The sequence below is a fragment of the Polypterus senegalus genome, chromosome 9 (genome assembly GCF_016835505.1).
Source record: "Polypterus senegalus isolate Bchr_013 chromosome 9, ASM1683550v1, whole genome shotgun sequence".
NCBI lineage: Eukaryota > Metazoa > Chordata > Cladistia > Polypteriformes > Polypteridae > Polypterus > Polypterus senegalus.
Genome location: NC_053162.1, coordinates 128,178,046 through 128,199,319, shown reverse-complemented (window position 1 = coordinate 128,199,319; position 21,274 = coordinate 128,178,046).

Here is a 21,274-nt window from a genome sequence, read left to right as displayed (position 1 = left end):
TGTGACGCTGCCGCCAAATACACAAAACAATTACTTTGACAATCATGTTACATTATTTTTAAAATGTTTCCTTTTCTTTTCATAACTTCTTTAACACATGACATCGCTGTAAGCGCTGGTATTTTGCTATATATATATATATCACAGCTTACACTCATAACAGTGACAAAACAATTACATTGACAATCATGTTACTATTTTCAAAATGTTTCCTTTTCTTTCTCTTTCCTTCTTTAACACACTACTTCTCGGCTGCCATAGCGGTATATATATATATATATATATATATATATATATATATATATATAGATAGATATGAGAACAACATATATATATAGATAGATAGATAGATATATATATATAGATAGATAGATAGATATGAGAACAACACTCATATCAATGACAAAACAATTACATTAACAATCAAGTTACGTTATTTTTCAAATTTTTCCTTTTCTTTTTCGTACCTTCTTTAACACACTACTTCTCCGCTGCGAAGCGCGGGTATTCTGCTAGTATACTAATAAAAGGCAAAGCCCTCACTGACTCACTCACTCACTCATCACGAATTCTCCAACTTCCCGTGTAGGTAGAAAGCTGAAATTTGGCAGGCTCATTCTTTACAGTTTACTTACAAAAGTTGATTAGGTTTCATTTCGAAATTCTACACGTAATGGTCATAACTGGAACGTATTTTTGTCCATATACTGTAATAGAATGCAGCTCGATAGCCGTGGGAGGCGAAGTTTCATATTAAAATATTTAACCAATCACATTTCAGCCATCATTTGTTGCCAGGCAGAGAGGCTTTCACAATCTGCCTCTAACACAGAATAAATGTCAATTAACTTGTTGCTTCAACCAATCAGATTTTGAGTTGGTGTTTGTAGGGCCCTCTAGCAGGCGTACGGCAACATCACCGTATTCAGACCCATTGATTGGATAGAAGCCGATATGAGGAACTCTCCGAGGCCACTGAAAGCACCGCAAACGCTCTGAGCCAAAGATCGTTGCAGCACTACGGCCAACTCCATGGCAGGATTCTGGACAATATTATTTGCCAGACACAGACCAGATTTCAAGACCATGAAAATCTGATGTTTGTCACGCTCCTCGAGCCCCAGAAGTTTCGGGAATACAAGAAAAATTTCACGCATGCAGCCTTCTCCACTTTAACACAAGAGCCACGGAGCTCTTTTTGATCTGTTTCGGCTAAAAACAGAACTGACTGTAATGTATGCCATGGATGATTTTGCAGGAAAATCTCCCACTGATCTCCTTGACTTCCTTCATCAGAAAAATCTGAATGAAAGCGTGGGGCAGCTGTTCACATTGGTATATTGGCGGTGAGCATTCCTGTGTGCACTGCTTCTGTCGAGAGGACATTTTCTACCCTAAAGCGAATTGAAACTTATGCCAGAAATACCATAGGGCGGGTTCAGCCTTTCAGCATTAGCTTCAATGGCGATAGAAAGTAAGGTTTTGATGGAACTGAAGCGCACGGATAATCCGTACAACAGAGTAATTGAACGGTTTTTGAGGAAAGAGAGGACAATGGATTTTGTTTACAAATAATCCAAATTTTTGAGTAAAATGTTGAGATTTTCCACATAATGTTGCATTTATGAGTTATTATTGATGTTTTTTATGTGTGTCGAGGCTGTGGCTGCAGTAGAAAGGAACTTACTCATCCCTGGTTTGTCTATTCAATAAAGGCATTTATTGTGGTTACAGGAGTTATCTTTTATATATACATATACTAGGAGAATACCCGCAATTCGCAGTGGAGAAGTAGTGTGTTAAAGAAGTTATGAAAAGAAAAGGAAAAATTTTAAAAATAACGTAACATGATTGTTAATGTAATTGTTTTGTCTTTTGATATGAGTGTTGTTGTCATATCTATATATCTATATCTATATATATATATATCTATATTTATATATATATCTATATATATATATATATATATATATATATATAAAAACCCCAGCGTGACAGCGAGAAGGAAAAAGAAAAGGAAACATTTTAATAATATCGTAACATAAATGACAATGTAATTGTTTTGTCATTGTCATGAGTGTTGCTGGCATATATATATATATATATATATATATATATATATATATATATATATATATATATATATATATATATATATATATATATACATACATGTGTACATATATACACACACACATATACTATGGGGTGCCAAACAGGCAAATGAATTGATTTTGTGAATATATAAAGTCACTCCAGAATATATAAAGTGAAAACTTGAATATATAAAGTCACTGTCGGAATATATAAAGTCAAAACTTGAATATATAAAGTCAGCGCTGGAATATATAAAGTCAAAAGATGAATATATAAAGTCAGCGTCGGAATTTATAAAGTCATTCCTGATTATATAAAGTCAGTATCGGAGTATATAAACTCACTCCTGAATATATAAAGTGAAAGTCAAAATCTATTGATTGAAATGACTCTGAACTGAACTAAGTTAACAAAAACGTATTCAGAAAAATAAATTAAAAAAACACTGTTCGGTTAATGTTTTGAAAATGATGCATGTGCCCTGCCCAGGATTGGTTTCTGCCTTGCGCCCAGTGTTGGCTGGGATTGTCTCCAGCAGAGCCCCGTGACCCTGTGGTCGGATTCAACGTGTTGGGAAATGGATGGATATTCCAGCTGACTTTGTATATTCGAACGCTGACTTTATATATTTAAGTTTTGACTTTATATATTCCAGCACTTACTTTATATATTCAAATATTCCAACGCTCAGGTTTTGACTTTATATACTCAGGTTTTGACTTTATATATTTGGGAATGACTTTATATATTCCAGCACTGCTATATATTCAAGTTTTGGCTTTATATATTCACGAATGACTTTATATATACAAGTTTTGACTTTATATAGTTAAATGTAGTCATCATTGCATAACTTTTTCTTTACCATAGAAATTTAAAGACTAAATTCAACTTCCATTCCTAACAAAGATATTTCTGGCGACTAAATAGAAGCTACTTATATCCAAATTGAGCTATTGAGCTGTCGCCTGCCTGCCTGAATAAATCACCCTCGCTTCTCTTACTTTTTACCGTTCATTTAATCATGGCTAGTGGCGGGAAAAATTATAAAATGGAAGGAGGATTACACTGAGTATGGCTTTACTAAAACAACTATTGATGGCGAATCGATTATTCTTAAAGCTTCAATTGGTGATCTGTTTTCTGTGTTAACCTCATATTTTTCATACTTCTTCTCAAACCAAGGGGTGCGAGGCTAAAATGAATCGGAAGCGCTGATCAATGTAATCGGTGTACCAGGAAATCATGCATTGACAGAAGTTCCCCTTTGCTTGTGATTAAATGCGTGATTTTTAACGCGTTATGGAGCACATGCATCGAAGCTTCTCAGCTGTGCTTGTGCTAAGAAAAGGAAACATTTTAAAAATAACATGATTGTCAATGTAACCTTTTGTAAGTAGTGCCTGGAGGATTTAGTGTGGAGAAACTCTAGAGACAGCATGTGTATTAACTTGTGGATTTTTCTGTGAGTATTTGGTGGCAGCGTCACAAAGTCATAACACTGCGTTAGCTGCGGAGCTCAGCTCAGAGAAATGAGGTGAATGGGAGGAGATAATGACGTGACTCACCCACCCGCCTTAACTGTCAATCCCCCACAAACACAGTCTCTCGGAATTTGCATAAGCACAGCCCCTCACCTGCAATTTTAACTTAGTTACAAAGTGATCAAAACTCTCGTTTATATCCTGCGTTCTCTCATTAAACTTGTATCCCGCATTACCCGTGGGTATGACAAACGCCAGCGGCAGCCTGTCTATGAACTTAATTTAAACTTTAGGTTTACACCGTGCTTTGTTTCCAAAGTAGCAGCACTCATGAATATGGTTGTATATGTCACTCACTCGGTTCTTATTGTTTCGCTGCCTTCTGAATTATATAATGCATGTTTTCTTCAGCGCTTTTTGGAGCTCTTCCTGGTTTTCTACGCACTGCGTTGACAGTCAGTTCACGTGATTACGTGGGAGGCGTGATGATGTCACACGAAACTCCGCCCCCCACGGCTTTTGAGCTCAACTCCATTACAGTATATGCAAAAAAATAGCTTCCAGTTATGACCATTACGCGTAGAATTTCGAAATGAAACCTGGCCAACTTTTGTAAGTAAGCTGTTAGGAATGAGCCTGCCATATTTCAGCCTTCTTCCTACACGAGAAGTTGGAGAATTAGTGATGAGTCAGTGAGCGAGTGAGTGAGTGAGTCAGTCAGTCAGTGAGGGCTTTGCCTTTTATTAGTAGAGATATAGTGAAACAGAACAGGTTAATGTGTCATTGCAGCATGAAAATGCATGTTACTTTGGAATCACAAGTTAGAAAACTTTTGCAGTTTCTACACTACACACATGCTGCAGCTTTGTCCTGTACTACTCAATGCGGTATGTGATTTCCAAACTTTTGTCAACTGACCTTTTTCACTGCACTATGCTGTAGTGTGCTTGAGTTGATTCTGTTTTATATCATTTGCATCAATTTTTGCATGTGTGTTCACCTATCTTTGAAGGAATATTTCAGGCAAAATTAAATGAATAACAACAACAACATTTATTTATATAGCACATTTTCATACAAAAAGTAGCTCAAAGTGCTTTACATAATGAAGAAAAGAAAAATAAAAGACAAAATAAGAAATTAAAATAAGACAACATTAGTTAACATAGAAAAGGAGTAAGGTCCGATGGCCAGGGTGGACAGAAAAAACAGAAAAATAACTCGGCTGGAGAAAAAAAATCTGCAGGGTTCCAGGCCACGGGACGCTCAGTCCCCTCTGGGCATTCTACCTAACATAAATGAAATAGTCCTCTTTGTAGTTAGGGTTCTCACGGAGTCACTTGATGTTTATGGTCATACAGACTTCTGGCTTTTAATCCATCCATCATTGTTGGAACATCACGGTGCTTTGAGTACAAAAGGATACTGGAAAAGGAAACAGAAGAGAGAGTAGAGGTTAGTATGGATTTTAGAGCCACCATGAATAGTTATTATAATGAGTTGGATATACAGAGTATCAGGATTTTGATTACAGTGAAGTTATGAGAAGGCCATGTTAAAATAATGTGCTTTTAGCAGTTTTTAAAGTGCTCCACTGTATTAGCCTGGCGAATTTCCATTGGCAGATTTTAGGTGCATAACAGCAGAAGGCCGCATCACCACTTATAAGTTTGGTTCTTGGAAGGAGATACTCATTTGAGGATCTGAGGTGACGATTTGGAATATAAGGTGTCAGACATTCCGATATATAAAATGGGATGAGATTATTTAAGGCTTTATAAACCATAAGCAGAATTTTAAAGTCAATTCTGAATGACACAGGTAACCAGTGTAGCGACATCAAAACTGGAGAAATGTGCTCGGATTTTCTTTTCCTATTTAGGATTCTAGCAGCTGCATTCTGCACTCGTTGCAAACGATTTATGTCTTTTTTGGGTAGTCCTGAGAGGAGTGCGTTATAGTAATCTCGACTGAAAACAAAAGTGTGAACTAATTTCTCAGCATCTTTCAGTGATATAAGAGATCTAACTTTAGCTATGTTTCTTAAGTGAAAAAATACTGTCCTAGTGATCTGATTAATATGGGATTTAAAATTCAGATTACAGTCAATAATTACCCCTAAGCTTTTTACCTCCATCTTGACTTTTAATTCTAATGTATCCAGTTTATTTCTAATAGCCTCATTGTATCCATTATTGCCAATCACTAAGATTTCAGTTTTCTCTTTATTTAACTTGAGAAAGTTACTATTCATCCATTCTGAGATACAAGTCAGACATTGTGTTAGTGAATCAATTAATATGTGTTGTGAAATGTGTTAATAACTGAATTAGAAAACATAATGATATGGTTGATTATTTATTTGTATATATTCCATTCTTATTTTTTTTTCTTAAGGAACACCACATACAACATGAAATGTGTAATGTAATGAAAACTGACGATTTCACCCATTAAAAGTGAGAGAGTGGGCTCTAGCACAGTGGTTCTCAAACTTTTTTAGACCAGGGACCCTTTTAAAATAGGAAAAAAAGTAATATACCATATAGGGAAACACCAAATTAATCTTTTATCTATTATCATAAAATGCATAGAACTCTTGAAAATAAAATACCTACATGTAGCATTGCACTAAACCATATTTGTGCCTACATTTTCAATGATTATGTACCTGGCAAATTAGTGAGATGGGTGTGCTTGTCTCTGACTGAAGTTTCTTGTTTCTGGGAGTAATGGTTGATAAACAGATTCTTAGATCATCCTCCACATACAAACATGCCCTGTATTTTATCTCGATCACAGTCCATGCTGAGAATGAAGACTCACACAGACAAACTCTATAGAATTGTCATCACATTTTCTTTTTTTAGCAAAGGTTGGCTTATTTTCATTTGATGATATAGACACTTCACCCAAGAATCTATCTGTTACTTAAATGTTTTTTATGTGAATGACTGACAGTGGTATATAGAAATTGAGTGATGCAAGGATTCATTTTTATTGTCTCAGAATATTATGGAAGTGACTGGCACAAATATATGTTTGGCTGCTTTTGCTCATGCATGGTGCAATGGGTCTCAGCGAAAAAGGTCAGATTACTGTATTCCTCATTAATAGCTGAAAAACAGGACAGAATGGTGCAGGGCAATAGCTAGTCTGGTTTGAATTGGCTGTAGGAAATAATGCTTGTGGAATATGTTGATGCTGCCGTATGGGTATGGCTGCTATGTCTCCAAAATTTGTACGTTGTTTAATGTGTTTTTTTATTTATTTAATAAAAGATATTATTTTTTTGCATTCTAATTTTATATCTTGTGGTGATTATTGCTTAAATACTTAACCTCTGCCATCCACACATTAATGTTCCAGCAGCCCATTACTTTTTGTCTGTTTTTTTTTTAACCAATGTGAATTCTGGCAATGTCTGTGTTGTTTCTGTGCAGCTCTCTAGCCAACTGTCCATTGTAGATGTCTTGTTTCAAATGTTTTATCAAAAGACAGCATGTGTTATTTTTGTCAACCCAGTGCAACTCAAATCAGTAGTTGGGTTGTTTCTGTTCAGATGACTGATGCACTTGCAAAAATCAGGACTTTTCTAATTCATTTGACTTGTAGAAGCTGCCTGGTCCTTGCCTTGGGCAAACTAGTGGACATGTCTTACAGTTCTGATACAAATATGCTGCTCTTTACTTGTGACCTGAAGTAGGAATCTGTGAAGGCAACTTAGTTATTCAGTGACATTCTAGCTTTGACTGTAGCTTACAATGAATACAAATTCTTCTGCTCATCAAATTATTTTTTACAGATTAGAATGAAATATTATGTATACCTGTGATTTGTTTTGTGTCACATTTTTGCTTTGCTTGTAGGAACTTGACACCTGTTACTTGAAACATTCGGGCAGGTAGCAACCTAGGCTTTAACCAGCATGAAGCGTTACCACACAGACATAGGATCTCACAAGACTCTGCAAATGTCAGAAAAGACTAGTGAAAAATGACTATTAGTAGTAGTTTCAAAATCCACCAGGGGGCAGCACAGCACAGAGTTTTTCTAGTGCTGTGGTTCTCATGTTCAGTCCTGGAATACTACCATGGCAGCAGAATGATATTCCACCCTGTTTCACAAATTAATGATTCATTCTTGTGTCTAATTGATCAAATTGTTTCATTATCTGGTCTTATTTTTTCTCTGTTATGTTGCATTTAGTAAAGTGCTATGGTATTGTAAGATAGAATAAATTTAGAAATGTGTACTGCATTAGCTTTAAATGCTTTACTTCCTTTAATCATTTTAACTCACCTTTTTTGAGGAGATTACTCCCTTAAACATTTTCAAAACCTGACAGTGATGAGGAGTACAGACAAGGGTGCAGATGACACTCAGTACTAAAGGGAGGCAGCTACTTCCATACCCTGTGGTAATTAATAAGAAAAAGCTTAAATCAATAGTTCTGTTGCTCACTGTGTCTGTTAGTGTTCAACCCAAACCTGCTTCTGCTTTTAACTGAACTCTTACCTTCATTAAGCAAGTTTATATGTCACAGCTTCAGCAATTTATGTGTCAGTCTAAAAATTGCCAGAAGGGCTTGCTAATTATTTTAAATTTTCTTGTATTTTAAGATGTTTCTCTTTTTAATATTCTTGTCATTTGAGCCTTTTCTGACTCTTCTGAATTGTGAAAATAGACTGTCATAATTTAGTGACACACAACTATATACAGCAAAACATGTACCACCTCTAACACATTTGATTTATTACATGCTCACTGTTGTGCTGGGTGATTATTTGATGTGGTTTCTCTTTCAGTTTTTTTTTTTTTATTATTATACTTTTAAAAATCTCTGTTTCTCAGACTTACTCACATTTTTCTCTATTTTTTCCATTATTTTTTCTAGCATAGGTTTAATTGCTCAAAGCGATAAGTTAAGCAAACCCGAGTGTGGTAGTTATTGTGGTAGTTATGGCGGTGATCACTGAGGGTTGTTACCTTCGGCCTTCTCAGAGCTCTGCAGGTGGAGTAGCAACCCCATTCGGAGACGGTGGCACTGGCCTGCAGTGGCTAGTTGACATTGTGGAAAATAAGGCTATTTTCAGTTTCAGTGAACCCTCTGGAATCGATGAGGTCTCCTGGCCTGAGTCGCTCGCATTTTTGCTCCAATTTTCGCTCTTATCTGGAGGTGATGCTGCAGTGTCACGTCCTGGGAGATCCATTCTTTCGCCTTTCTATTCCAGGTCAGTCTCTGCTAGGCCGTATCTTGAACTTCAACTTCAGGCCTGTTTAGACTTTAGACTGTAGATGAAGCTTTAGCTGTATTTTCCATTATTTTCTGAGCCATTTTTCTGCCAGTCATTCTTATATTTATTTGCATATGATGTAATGAAGCCCCTCAGGTTAAGTAAATACAGGATACTTTGTTTTAAAAAGGAAAAATAACACCGCTGCAAAATGGACAAGACCAAAATTTATAGCACTTGATGCTCAGCTTGAAAACGTTAAGCAAGTGTTCATGCATGTATTGAAATAGTTGAAAAAATGGCTTCTGCTGCTGATGAAAAAGCAACGGCTACTAAATCTGAATGCAAAGTTCTTGGAGACAGACTAGCTGTGCTGGGAGACGGATATAGAAGAAATAATACCAGAATTGAAGTACTCCCTGAAAACAATGAAAGGCCAAACCCAGTGAAATTCATCGCTGAATTATTCCCTCAAATAATTGGAAAGGACATCAAATTAGACACCGGCATATCAGCAGCTCGCCGCATACGTGGACTGAATACCTCAAAACCTAGAAGCTTCAATGAATTGCAATCAAAAGTTAATCTGATGTCACTTCTCAGACTCAAACAAGAGAATATATTTTAAAATAACCGTATTCACATTTTCCTTGATTTTTCACCTTCAACAGCTGCTAAACGTGCCACATTTTCCAGCATTAAACAGCATTTATGCAAAGTCAAAATCAGCTGCAGCTTCTTCATTCCTGCTAAATTGTGAGTGGATATTCAAGGCAAGTCTTATATTTTTAGCTCTACAGATGAAGCAGAAAAAGTGCTAAAAAAATCCGACACTTTTTGAAATACGATTGTGAATCACATTGTGTCCTGGCAAGACAAAGAAGACTTTACCTGCAATTTGGCTTATTTACAGTGAGACTTTTATCATAATTATACATTTTCTACATTTTATTAGAAGTTTTATTTCCTTTCCTGCTACTTTAACATTGTAATAACAATTATAATTGTAATTGTATGTATATATATTGTGGACTTGAACCCGGACACAGACAGGCGGACATCTTAGGTACTCTGTTGGCCAAAGGCTCCAGCGTCACGCCGATCCTCCGCGTCACATGGTGTCTCTCCTGACGCGACCACCTTCCCTCTCAGCTGCTACAGCCGGACGACGAGAGCACCCAGCAACTGCAATAAAGGTGACTCTGCGGGCCGAAGGCACTCCTCCGGCTCACGCAGAGCCGCCTGCGGAACCAGGAAGACAGACGTCAGTGGGCTTACATGTCCATCAGCCGCACACGTCGTCTGCCTCCTGTGGACCACTCCCTCTGGTCCAATCAGGTCTCCTCTCGGCACAAGACTAGCGTTCCTTGGTCTCGCCTCTGTACCTTCATTGGCGGGCACACAAGACACACCGGCCAATCCCGTGCCTGTCAGCGGGCAGGATATCCGGCCCGCGGGCATCTTGTCTCCCCCTCTCTGGGTGCGGTGGCGTGCCTCCTGGCAGCCTCGCAGCTGCTGCAACTCTTTGAGCTGCAGCGGCTCCGATTTCGCAGCCTCCTCCGCTGCCGCCCTCGCACTGTCGACAGCCCGTGGCCCGGCGTGCTCCTGCCACAGACGCGGATCCGGATCATCCCTCCCTGTGGAAAACAAGGTAAGCGCAACCCGAAGGGCCGATTACTGCAAGGCAGGGCACTCACCTCCCGGCTTACGTCACTTCGAGGCCCCTGCCTCTGTGTGGCCTTCTTTGTCGCGACGCCAGCCTGGCCGTCCGTCCAGACAGCGCGATTCTCGGAGCCCGCTGCACTCTGGCGACACCCGTTCTTCTTCCTCCGCACCCAGGGATGGCCATTCTGCGGTCCGGCGGCAGTTTTTGGGGTTAACCGCTCCCGTTGGGTTGTGCACGGGCCGCTCCCGCGGCGAGCGTGTGGGGTCCGCTGCTGCGCCGGGCCATCCACAGAAATATTTGTTTTTAATGCAGGTCCCCGTCTTGTACCAGACAGATCATCCTGCTGACTACGCCACTGTGGACTTGAACCCGGACACAGACAGGTGGACATCTTATTTCACCCAACACACGTTTATTTACAGTTATTTTCAGTGCACACAAACCCCAGTGCCTCCAGCACCGATCCCCCAATGTCCAGGCCACACAGTCCTTCGTGCCTCTCTCTGCCCCTTAAATAGGAACCCGGATGGGCTCCAGCTGCTTCCCGGCACTCCTCCACAGACATGCCCCAGTGTGGTGGAAGTGCCGGCTGCGCACCCGGAAGCCGTCCGGGTGTCCCCTGTCGTCTTCCCCCCAGCACTTCCTGGTGTGGCGGAAGTGCTGGGCTCCAGGGATATCCAGGCACCGAGACGCCGCCTGGCGGTGGGCATGGGTCCCTACAGGGCTGGGCTTCCAAGCCCTTTACCCGAGGCCCCCAACATAACCAGGGCAGATGCCCCCTCGCTGTCTGGAGGAGGCACAAGCCCTCCTCCGGTCCTCCTGGGCGTCGATGCCACAATATATATATATATATATATATATATATATATATATATATATATATATATACATTGTATATATTGTGGAGACTGGCCCAGACACAGACAGGCGGACACATTCATGTCACCCACAAACACGTTTATTTACAAAAAGAAAGTCACACATGTGCACCACAAAACCCCCAAAGTCCCCAAAAGTCCTGGCCACACAATACCTTCTTCTTCAGACCGCCTCCTTCTCTCTTCTTCAGCTCAGTCAACTCCACTCCCGACTCTTGCCCTGAATGAAGGGAGGCGGCCCCTGTTATAATCACCCGGATGTGCTCCAGGTGGGTTCTGGCAATCACCCACCGACACGCCCCTGTGTGGCGGAAGTGCCGGCTGCATCCCCGGCAGCACTCCGGGTGTCCCTGCTCTTCTTCTGAGTGCTGAGGTCCAGGGCTCTCAAGGCACGGGAACGCCACTTGGCGGCGACCACGGGCCCCTACAGGATGGAGCTTCAAAGCTCTGTGCCCGTGGCCCCCAAAGCAACCAGGATGGTGGCCCCCATGTGATCCAGGGCGCACGTAGACCCTTCTCTGGTCCCTCAAGGCGCCCAGCCGGGTCGTTGCCCCTGGAATCCCTGACAATATATATATATATATAAATATATATGTATATTTATGAATATATGTATATATATATATATATTTTTTTTCCCCAAAAAGGACTTTTTAATATCACACCCTTGGTTTATTGTATTAGGAGTGTACTATCATATGTTATCTGCATCTCCATGGGTACTGTTTAACATTATACCCTGGGTTTATTCCTTTAAGGCTATTTAAGATCATATTCTAGGCTTATAGTATTTGGACTGTACTGCCAATAGATATCTCTACTTTATTCCTTCTTCACCTCTGCTTGGGGGCTTGTTTTGTTCTGGGCGTGCTCTGTCTCTAGGCATGTCAGAGGTCTGGGACTTCGTGTGATCTAGATCAGGAGGGGCGGGGTTGGGGGGAGAAAGAGAGCAAGCTATTTCTGATCTATCCTTTTCATCCACACAATTGTAAGTACCAACACAACAATAGGCTTCATAACCATAACACCTTGCAATATTGGAAATTAAGGTTAAAGCTATCTTATGTATTGTACAACCTTAATTTAAGATTATAAAATTACAACAAAAGATCAGATGCAATGCCTCTATAACAAAACAGTAAACTTTGTGAGCTGGAATGTCAAAGGTCTCAATCACAAACTAAAGACGAAGAAAGTATTCTCTTACCTAACAGGTCTCAATGCCATGATAGTATTTTTACAGGAGAATAACTTAATCAACAAGGATCAGTTTTGGTTGCAAAGAGACTGGACTGGCCAAATATTCCACTCCAGCTATACAAAGAAAACTAGAGGTGTGGGAATCTTAATTCACAGAAAAATTTCATTTGTGGTATCAGTTGTAGTATCAGATTTTGAAGGGCGATATTTGATGGTTATGGGTAATTTATTTAATTGCAAAGTGATTTTGATAAATATCTACGCAGCCAATGTGGATGATAGAGACTTAATCCAAAACATACTTGCATTCATTCCTAACATGAACACTTACAAAATTATAATGACCGGAGACTTTAATTATGTTTTAAATCCAGACCTGGATAGGTCCTCAACTACAGGGTTGACAATATATAACACTGCAAAAATAATTGCACAGTTTTTAATTGATCATAACTTATCAGACCCATGGAGATTACTAAATCCATATTTAAGAGCATATTCCATCTTCTCACTAGTACATCATTGTTACTCGAGAACTGATTATTTCTTTTTTAGTGAGGCCAGCTATGTTCTATGGGTTGGAGACGGTGGCACTGACCAGAAAGCAGGAGACAGAGCTGGAGGTAGCATAGTTAAAGATGCTAAGATTTGCACTGGATGTGACAAGGATAGATAGGATTAGAAATGAATACATTAGAGGGTCAGCTCAAGTTGGACGGTTGGGAGACAAAGTCAGAGAAGCGAGATTTTGTTGGTTTGGACATGTGCAGAGGAGAGATGATGAGTATATTGGGAGAAGGATGCTAAAGATAGAGCTGCCAGGAAAGAGGAAAAGAGGAAGGCCTAAATGAAGGTTTATGGAAGTGGTGAGAGAGGACATGCAGGTGATGGGTGTAACAGAACAAGATGCAGAGGACAGAAAGATATGGAAGAAGATGATCCGCTGTGGCGACCCCTAAAGGAAGCAGACGAAAGAAGAAGAGGAAGAAGAAGAAGATAACAATTTCTTGCTCATGATTAAATCTTGCAAATACGACGCTATTGTTATCTCTGGCCATGCCGCTCTGATCGTGGAGCTCACATCACTATGCCCCACATACTCATCTCAAAGCAGACGTCTTAACCCCCTGTCAACTGTACAGAATTTATATCCAAGCGAATTAATTTCTTTTAGAGACAAATGAGAAGCTTCAGTTTGTATTAACAACATTATTTCAGACGACTTCAAACTAGAACGCAGTACTAGACAAGGATCCCCCTTGTCACCACTGCTATTTGCAATCGCCATTGAGCCATTGCCTGTTCACTTTCTAAGTGCATCAGAGATAAAGGGGATTTTCAGAGAAAGGCTTGAACAGAAAATATCATTATATGTAGATGATATGGTACTGTATATATCAGACCCACAAAATTCTGTGCATACAACCATAAATGTATTAGCAGAATTTCAAAAGATATCTGGACTCAAATTTAATTTGAACAAAAGTGTGGTTTTTCTAGTGAATTCTCTAGCAAACAAAATTAGATTAGACACCTTTCCTTTTATAATTGCAGATCAGTTTCAATACCTAGGGGTCAACATCACAAGTAAATATAAAGCTTTTTTTCAACAAAAGTTTGCTGTTTGCCTGGATAAAATTAAACAAGACGCACATAGATGGTGTGAACGATAGGGGGCGCTCTCGCTCCCTTGAACCCCTGTCCACGACTCCAGACACCAGGTAAAAGTCCTCAAGTTAACTTTATTTTCGCCACAGTGCACAAAGCACACTCTCCACCACAATTCTCATTAAACTCACAATACAATCAATAATAAACAGTCCTCCAGCTCCCAGACGCGTTGCCACCCTTCCACCCAGCTCAGCTCGTTGTCTGGGAGTTCCCATAGTCCTTTTATAATCCCTGACCCGGAAGTGTTTCTGCCCAATAGTCCACAAGTCCTTTTCCTTCGGGTCAGGTAAATAGTCCCTTTCTTCAACCCGGAAGTCCGTCGCTCTTCCTGTGACGAACCTCCGGGTCACAGGGCACGAAGAAGCCCTCGGTCCTCCCTGCAGCTCCCTCCTGTGGCCCCACGGCATCCAGCAGGGCTTTGCATAAAACTCCAATGTCCATGATGCCCTGCTGGTCTTCTGGGGACCTCCACGCTGCAAGGAGGGCTCCACCTGGCGGCTTGGGGGTATTGGCCGGGATAAATGGCCGGCCATCCATTACAGTATCCCCCCCCCAGCGACGAATTATTATTCGGAGCGGCCTGCCCCGAGAGGGAAGTCTTCCTCCAAGAGGACGTCCTGGTTGAGCCTTGATTAAAACGAACATCTTGGTCCCTGGAGAACCTAGGGGGAATATTATTCCAAATTGACCTCTTGTCCCCCTCTCTCCAAGGACAGTTCCGCCAAATATGGCCCAACCTTCGGCACCCGTAACACTGCCTCTGTCCTCCTGGTATTCTTCCCCTACGGGACTGAAAACAATAAGGAACTGTTAGGTCCGCCCCTTTTGCTGGGAGAGAAACCCTGCCGCCTCTACTGGTGCTTTTTCTCTTTTGCTTCTTTCCTTTCTTGTCAGGAGACCCCGTTTTATTTTGGGATCTCCTGCTTAATCTGGGGCTTGTCCACAGTCTGAGTCTCTCTATTAAGTAAAGAGAGACCTTTACTGTTTGCACCCTTTACTTTTACAAATTACCGGCGGCGTCTTCAGGGCTGCCTCGCTCCGGGAGTCAGCACCGTCTAGCTGTCCCGGATCGATTAGCCCTTCCGCCGACCACTCGGTTAACGTACCAACCTCTCTTGTAGGGTACGCGTGTATTGGCACCGCTACTTATTAAGCGGGCCGGATCACACCGTCCCTCTATTATATACGATACGGGTCTCGCTTACCTGTATCGCCGCATCATTCATTACGGAGGCTCCCACCAAATCGCCGCCGTAGGCCCTCACCTTCTCCAACGGCTCTCTGGCTGCGCTCCCAAATCCCCGCGATCTTTTCAATGGTTGTCAGGACCTGCAAGACACTCGCTACGGGCTCGATTAGTTTTGAGCTCCCAAAGTTTATATAATTATTCATTTCAACCGGCAGAACACTCACTTCCTCGTTCGTGTTACCTGCCGACCGGGAGCCAATGAGCACGCCCGCTTCAGGCACGTGCTCTGACGGGTCTCGCGGAGGCTTCTGGGATTTGGAGTTCTTAGAGGGTCGAGTTGCCTTCTTCGGCGAACTGCGGTCTGCCTTTAATATTTTTTCGACATCTTGATCAGCTACTTCCCGACCCTCCTTACCTCCTTGTGTGTTGAGCGATGCCTCGCTCGTCTCCCCCTTCCCCTTCGGAAAGACCAAGTCCGTTTCTTCGGGCTTGAAGGTGCAAACAGCAGGGCGGAGCTCCTCCTTCCCAGAATGCACCGGGTTTGCTACCGTGTCCCTCGTCGGCTGCCATCATGCGGAAGTCGATTTCTAGGTGCTCTGGCTTCGACAAGAGAAGGCCGTCGTCTTCGGGGCAGTCTCCTTTTCCCCTCGGAGCCTCTAGGTGGTCATCTCCAAGGTACATGCACGGGACAAGGTGAGAAATAATAAAAGGATTTTTAAAGTCGTTCCCGGCACGTACCTTAGAGGATCGTTGCTTCCTGGAGGTTTCTCCGGACTTGTAAGGCCTCTCCTTAACTCCTCCCGGCGTCGGCCATTGCACCTACGGCACTCCCGCTGGCGTTGTCGCTTTGCTTGCCCTTCTTTTTTCCCATTTTGGACTCGGTTTTTTCGGGTTTTGGCGATGCTGTGGTGATTCCTGATTCCGTAGTCTTCTCGGGGTTTGTTATCCACAGAAATATTTGCTTCAGGTCCTCTGCAAACGACGCTAGAGTATCCTGCCGACTACGCCACTGTGAACGATAGGGGGCGCTCTCGTTTCCTTGAACCCCTGTCCACGACTCCAGACACCAGGTAAAAGTCCTCAAGTTAACTTTATTTTGTCGCCACAGTGCACAAAGCACACTCTCCACCACAATTCTCATTAAACTCACAATACAATCAATAATAAACAATCCTCCAGCTCCCAGACGCGTTGCCACCCTTCCACCCAGCTCAGCTCGTTGTCTCGGAGTTCCCATAGTCCTTTTATAATCCCTGACCCGGAAGTGTTTCTGCCCAATAGTCCACCATTCCTTTTCCCTTCCGGGTCAGGGTAAATAGTCCCTTTCTTCAACCCGGAAGTCCGTTGCTCTTCCTGTGACGAACCTCCGGGTCACAGGGCACGAAGAAGCCCTCGGTCCTCCCTGCAGCTCCCTCCTGTGGCCTCCACGGCATCCAGCAGGGCTTTGCATAAAAACTCCAATGTCCATGATGCCCTGCTGGTCTTCTGGGGACCTCCACGCTGCAAGGAGGGCTCCACCTGGCGGCTTGGGGGTATTGGCCGGGATAAATGGCCGGCCATCCATTACAATGGTCTACCCTCCATTTTACTTTAGCAGAGAGAATTAACATTGTGAAGTTGAATATCCTCCCTAAGATTCTGTTCCTATTTCAAAACATCCCCATATACATTAACAAATCTTTTTCAAGCAATTAGATTCAATCATAACCTCATTTATTTGGAATTTGAAAAACCCACGCATTCAAATGGCGACCCTACAACGACCTAAATCAGAAGGCGGCATGACGCTACCTCATTTACAATATTATTATTGGGCAGCAAACATACAAGCTTTAAGAACCTGGACATTGACACAAATAAATGAACACACACTAGCTTGGGTAGCAATAGAAATGAAATCCTGCAGTACCTCTTTATATTCCTTCATTTGTACACCAGTAAATACAAGGTATCGTCAATATACTAACAACCCAATTGTCCTTCATTCACTCAGAATCTCTTACTCAACATTTCAGAAACGGAGTGGAAAACAGCCATGCACAGAATTCTCTCTAGCTCCATATGCGCAAAATATTCAATTATTCGATTCAAAATCTTTAATCGAGTATATCTAGTATCTTAAAATTGTACAAAATGTTTCCAAGGCAAGATTCAACCTCCGATGTTTGTAATCAAGCACCAGCTTCACTAGGCCACATGTTTTGGGCATTTACCAAATTAACATCTTTCTGGACAAAATTTTTTAAATGCCTCTCAGACAATCTAGGTGTCACTCCTAGCCCATTAACAGCTGAGTTTGTTGTAATCCCAGATAGGCTTAAACAGAACAAACAAACTGTAATTGCATTTACTTCACTATTAGCACATTGAATTATCTTGCACAACTGCTAAAATTTATGCTGACACTTAGTTAGGGTCAGATCAGGAGGGGGGAGGGTGTGAATGTGACTGAGTGAATAAAACTGAAAATAAGATAACATATACAAGTACAATAAATTTTAACCCAATCTGACGTTGTTTGTTTTCAAATAATATTGCATTAGTGCGTTGATGTTTTCTGATTGGCACTATTAAGGTCATAAAATGATTTCTTCAAAATGTCACATATATTTGTCTCTTTCTTTTTTTGTCCGGTGCTGTGTTGACATCATGCACCAGAAGGTGTGAGCTTATTCAGTGGGAGCAGGAGCACACAGGTGTTGTTGTGTGCTGCAACATGTTTGACCTGGCAGCGATGAACGCACATGTACTGTGCAAGGCAAGCACGGGGCCACTAAGAAAAGAAGAGTGTTTTTTGCTCACCTTGCAGAAGAACTTCATCATTGTTTCTTACAAGAAAAGACAATGGAAAAAGAAAAAGGTGCAACATCGACAAGCTTCTGTTCCAAAACCACCGCTTCCCCCAGGAAAGCAAACTTAGTCAGTGTCAGGTGCCCCTTCAATGTAATAGGATCCACAGCATAGAGAGAAGTGTGTACATTGCAACAGGTACACATGTCGTAAATGTAGGAAGGATGGTCCTTGGGTGTGTGGGAACTGTTAACATTTGAATTTGATGATTGTATATAGCGTGGAACTGACCTCTCTGTACTATTCCTTCCTCTGCATGTCCTGGAGTACAAAAGAAGCACCACCATGCACCAAAATGTGGAGACTGGGCAAGAAAGGAAAAAAAAAAATCCACGGTCACTGATTACAACTGCAAGAACACATGCGAATGAATATGAATAATATGAATAATGTTGCACCAGTGCCCCAGTGTTTTCCGAAATGTACTCTAAAGGTCATAAAATGAATTATTCCAAATGTCATATATATACCTATGTCTCTGTTTTTTTGTCAGTGCAGCTTTGACATCATGGACCATAAGGTGCATACTAATTCAGAGTGAGCAGGAACACTCACTAAAACTGAATAGAAACAATTCAAGTAACAATGAGATATCAAAAAGGCATGATACACCAGCATTTCTGTGTCAGCTTTTATCCCACCAGATCAGAGAATTTCCAGTTCCATTGTCTCAAAACACCACTCTCATCTATAGTTGTTCCCAGTTTTAAATAAAAACTGTCAGATCTGGGGTGTTGTACCATTATTGTGACTGAGAGAATAAATGTGAAAAAAAATGCTAACTTTTACAAGTACTAAAGATTTACACCGGCTGTTACAGACACAAATCAATTGTATGTTTTTATTGTATAATATTAACAATAAGAGCAGCTCACTACTCAAAATGGTAAATTTGAGGGGAGCTGGTATCGAACTCACAACCTCTTGATTACAAGTCAGCAGTTCTTACTGCTGCACCACAGATGCTTTTGTATTAGGCTTGTACGTTTTGTGAAAGTGTTTATTTGATATTTGGACTTCAGCCTTCCCACATTATACAGTTCATCTCTACATTTTGTCATTTATTACTTAAACATGAAAACTGTTTCTGTTTTAATTATGTGTTTACAAAGATTGTTATAGACACGGAACACACATGAAATTATTTACCCAATGCAACTCTAGGTAGCTCACTCCCAGATAATTAAGGCTAGAGCTGGGAAAACTTTTTGCCCTTTCTGTGGCGGGGAGAGGATGAGATAGTAGGTTGCTTGCTGCTTGTGCTTATTAACACATTTACAAGACAAAAGAAACTGATGGAGAAGTACAAAGGGATTTAAGGTGGGCCGGAAATACAAGTTTTTTACAGGCTTTGGTAATTCTAGTATTAAGTCAGTGGGTAACTGATGTTATATACTATTTGAAATTGGAAAAAATCTAAATGTCACCTTTTTATTTTTTATAATAACCATTTGTGGATGTGTACTGTGCTGTGGGCCTATGGGTGTAAAGTCCCTTTAAAAGTGACTTAAATTAGCAATATGATACAACTTGGTGTCTTTCATTTCACATCACTCCAAATGATGGTAAAAACTGAGCTAATCTACATAACATGCACATGTGTTTAACCTCCTAATGACACATGTCATTCAGTTTGTGTCTTTTTGAGTTAGGAAAACACAATGGTAAGCAGATCCAGCATCAAGGATTAGAATTCCATGCATGATTATTACTGTATTTACAGAGCCTTCAGAAAACTATTCAGCTCCTTCATTCTTTACATATTTTGTATTCTATTTTGTTACAGCCTTATGCTAGAGTCGTTTACAGTAAATGTATTGTTTACAATACATGTATCTATTCCTGTCATCAAGCAACACTGAATCACCCAGAATAACAAAGTGAAAACAAGATTCTAGAAATTTTTGAACATTTGTTTAAAAATAAAAGGCTGAAATATCACATTGAGACGACAGAAGTATTCAGACACCATGCTTAGTACTTCATTGGAGTAGCTTTCCACACCTGGATTTGGGGATTTTTTGGTTAGAGACTGTCAGAAGACAGCTGTTTTCAGGTCTCTCCATTGATGTTTGATTTGGTTGAAGTCTGAGCTCTGGCTGGGCCACTCAAGAACATTCACAAAGATAACCCTAAGCCATTCCTGTGTTGTCTTTTGTTTATGCTTTGGCTGAGTTTGAGGTCCTGAGCACTCTGGAGCAAATTTTCATTAAGGATATTTCTGCTGTATTTGGTTCTGTTCAGCTTTTCCTCAAAACTAACTTTTCTCCTGGTCAAAGCTACTAAAACACTACTCCATACTAAAATGCTGCTACCACCATGCTTTGCCATTGGAATGGTATTGCACAGATGATGACCAGTATCTGGATGCGATATTGGCATGGAAGTCAGTGGAAAACACGGCATTAGCTGGGGTAAATGCAGAAAGCAGACCAAATGTCTTAATCATGTCCATGCATTGATTCAGGGTACCAGAAAAAACAGGAACCTCTTATACTGATATGTTCAGATAGCATGCAAAAACTTTCTGTTTTAGCTATGTGTTCAACATTTCTTGCACTTCTTGCAGTTCCTGTCATCCTAAATTTACATAGATCGTTGTTGACATGGAACACACATGAAATGCATTTGTTCCAAATAACGATATATTATTTACCCTATACAACTCCAGGCCCTCACACTGAGATAAACAAAACTTGAGCTGTGTGAACCTTTTGCCATTTCTGCGGCAGTGGGGGTGATGGGATAGCAGGCTGCTTGCTTCTTGTGCTGATCGACACATTTACAAAACAAAAGACAGTAATGGAGAGGTGCAAAGGAATTTGAGGTGGGCCAGGATTACGAGTTTTTGCATAGGCTTCAGGGATTCTAGTGTTATGGTGTTGCAAAATGTATTATGAGCATGAACTGACTACACTTTAAATATTAAATCTGATATTGCCAGAACAGTTCCTACTGCTCACACCATGTGAAACAATTTAAAGGATTCAGCTGATCCGGTA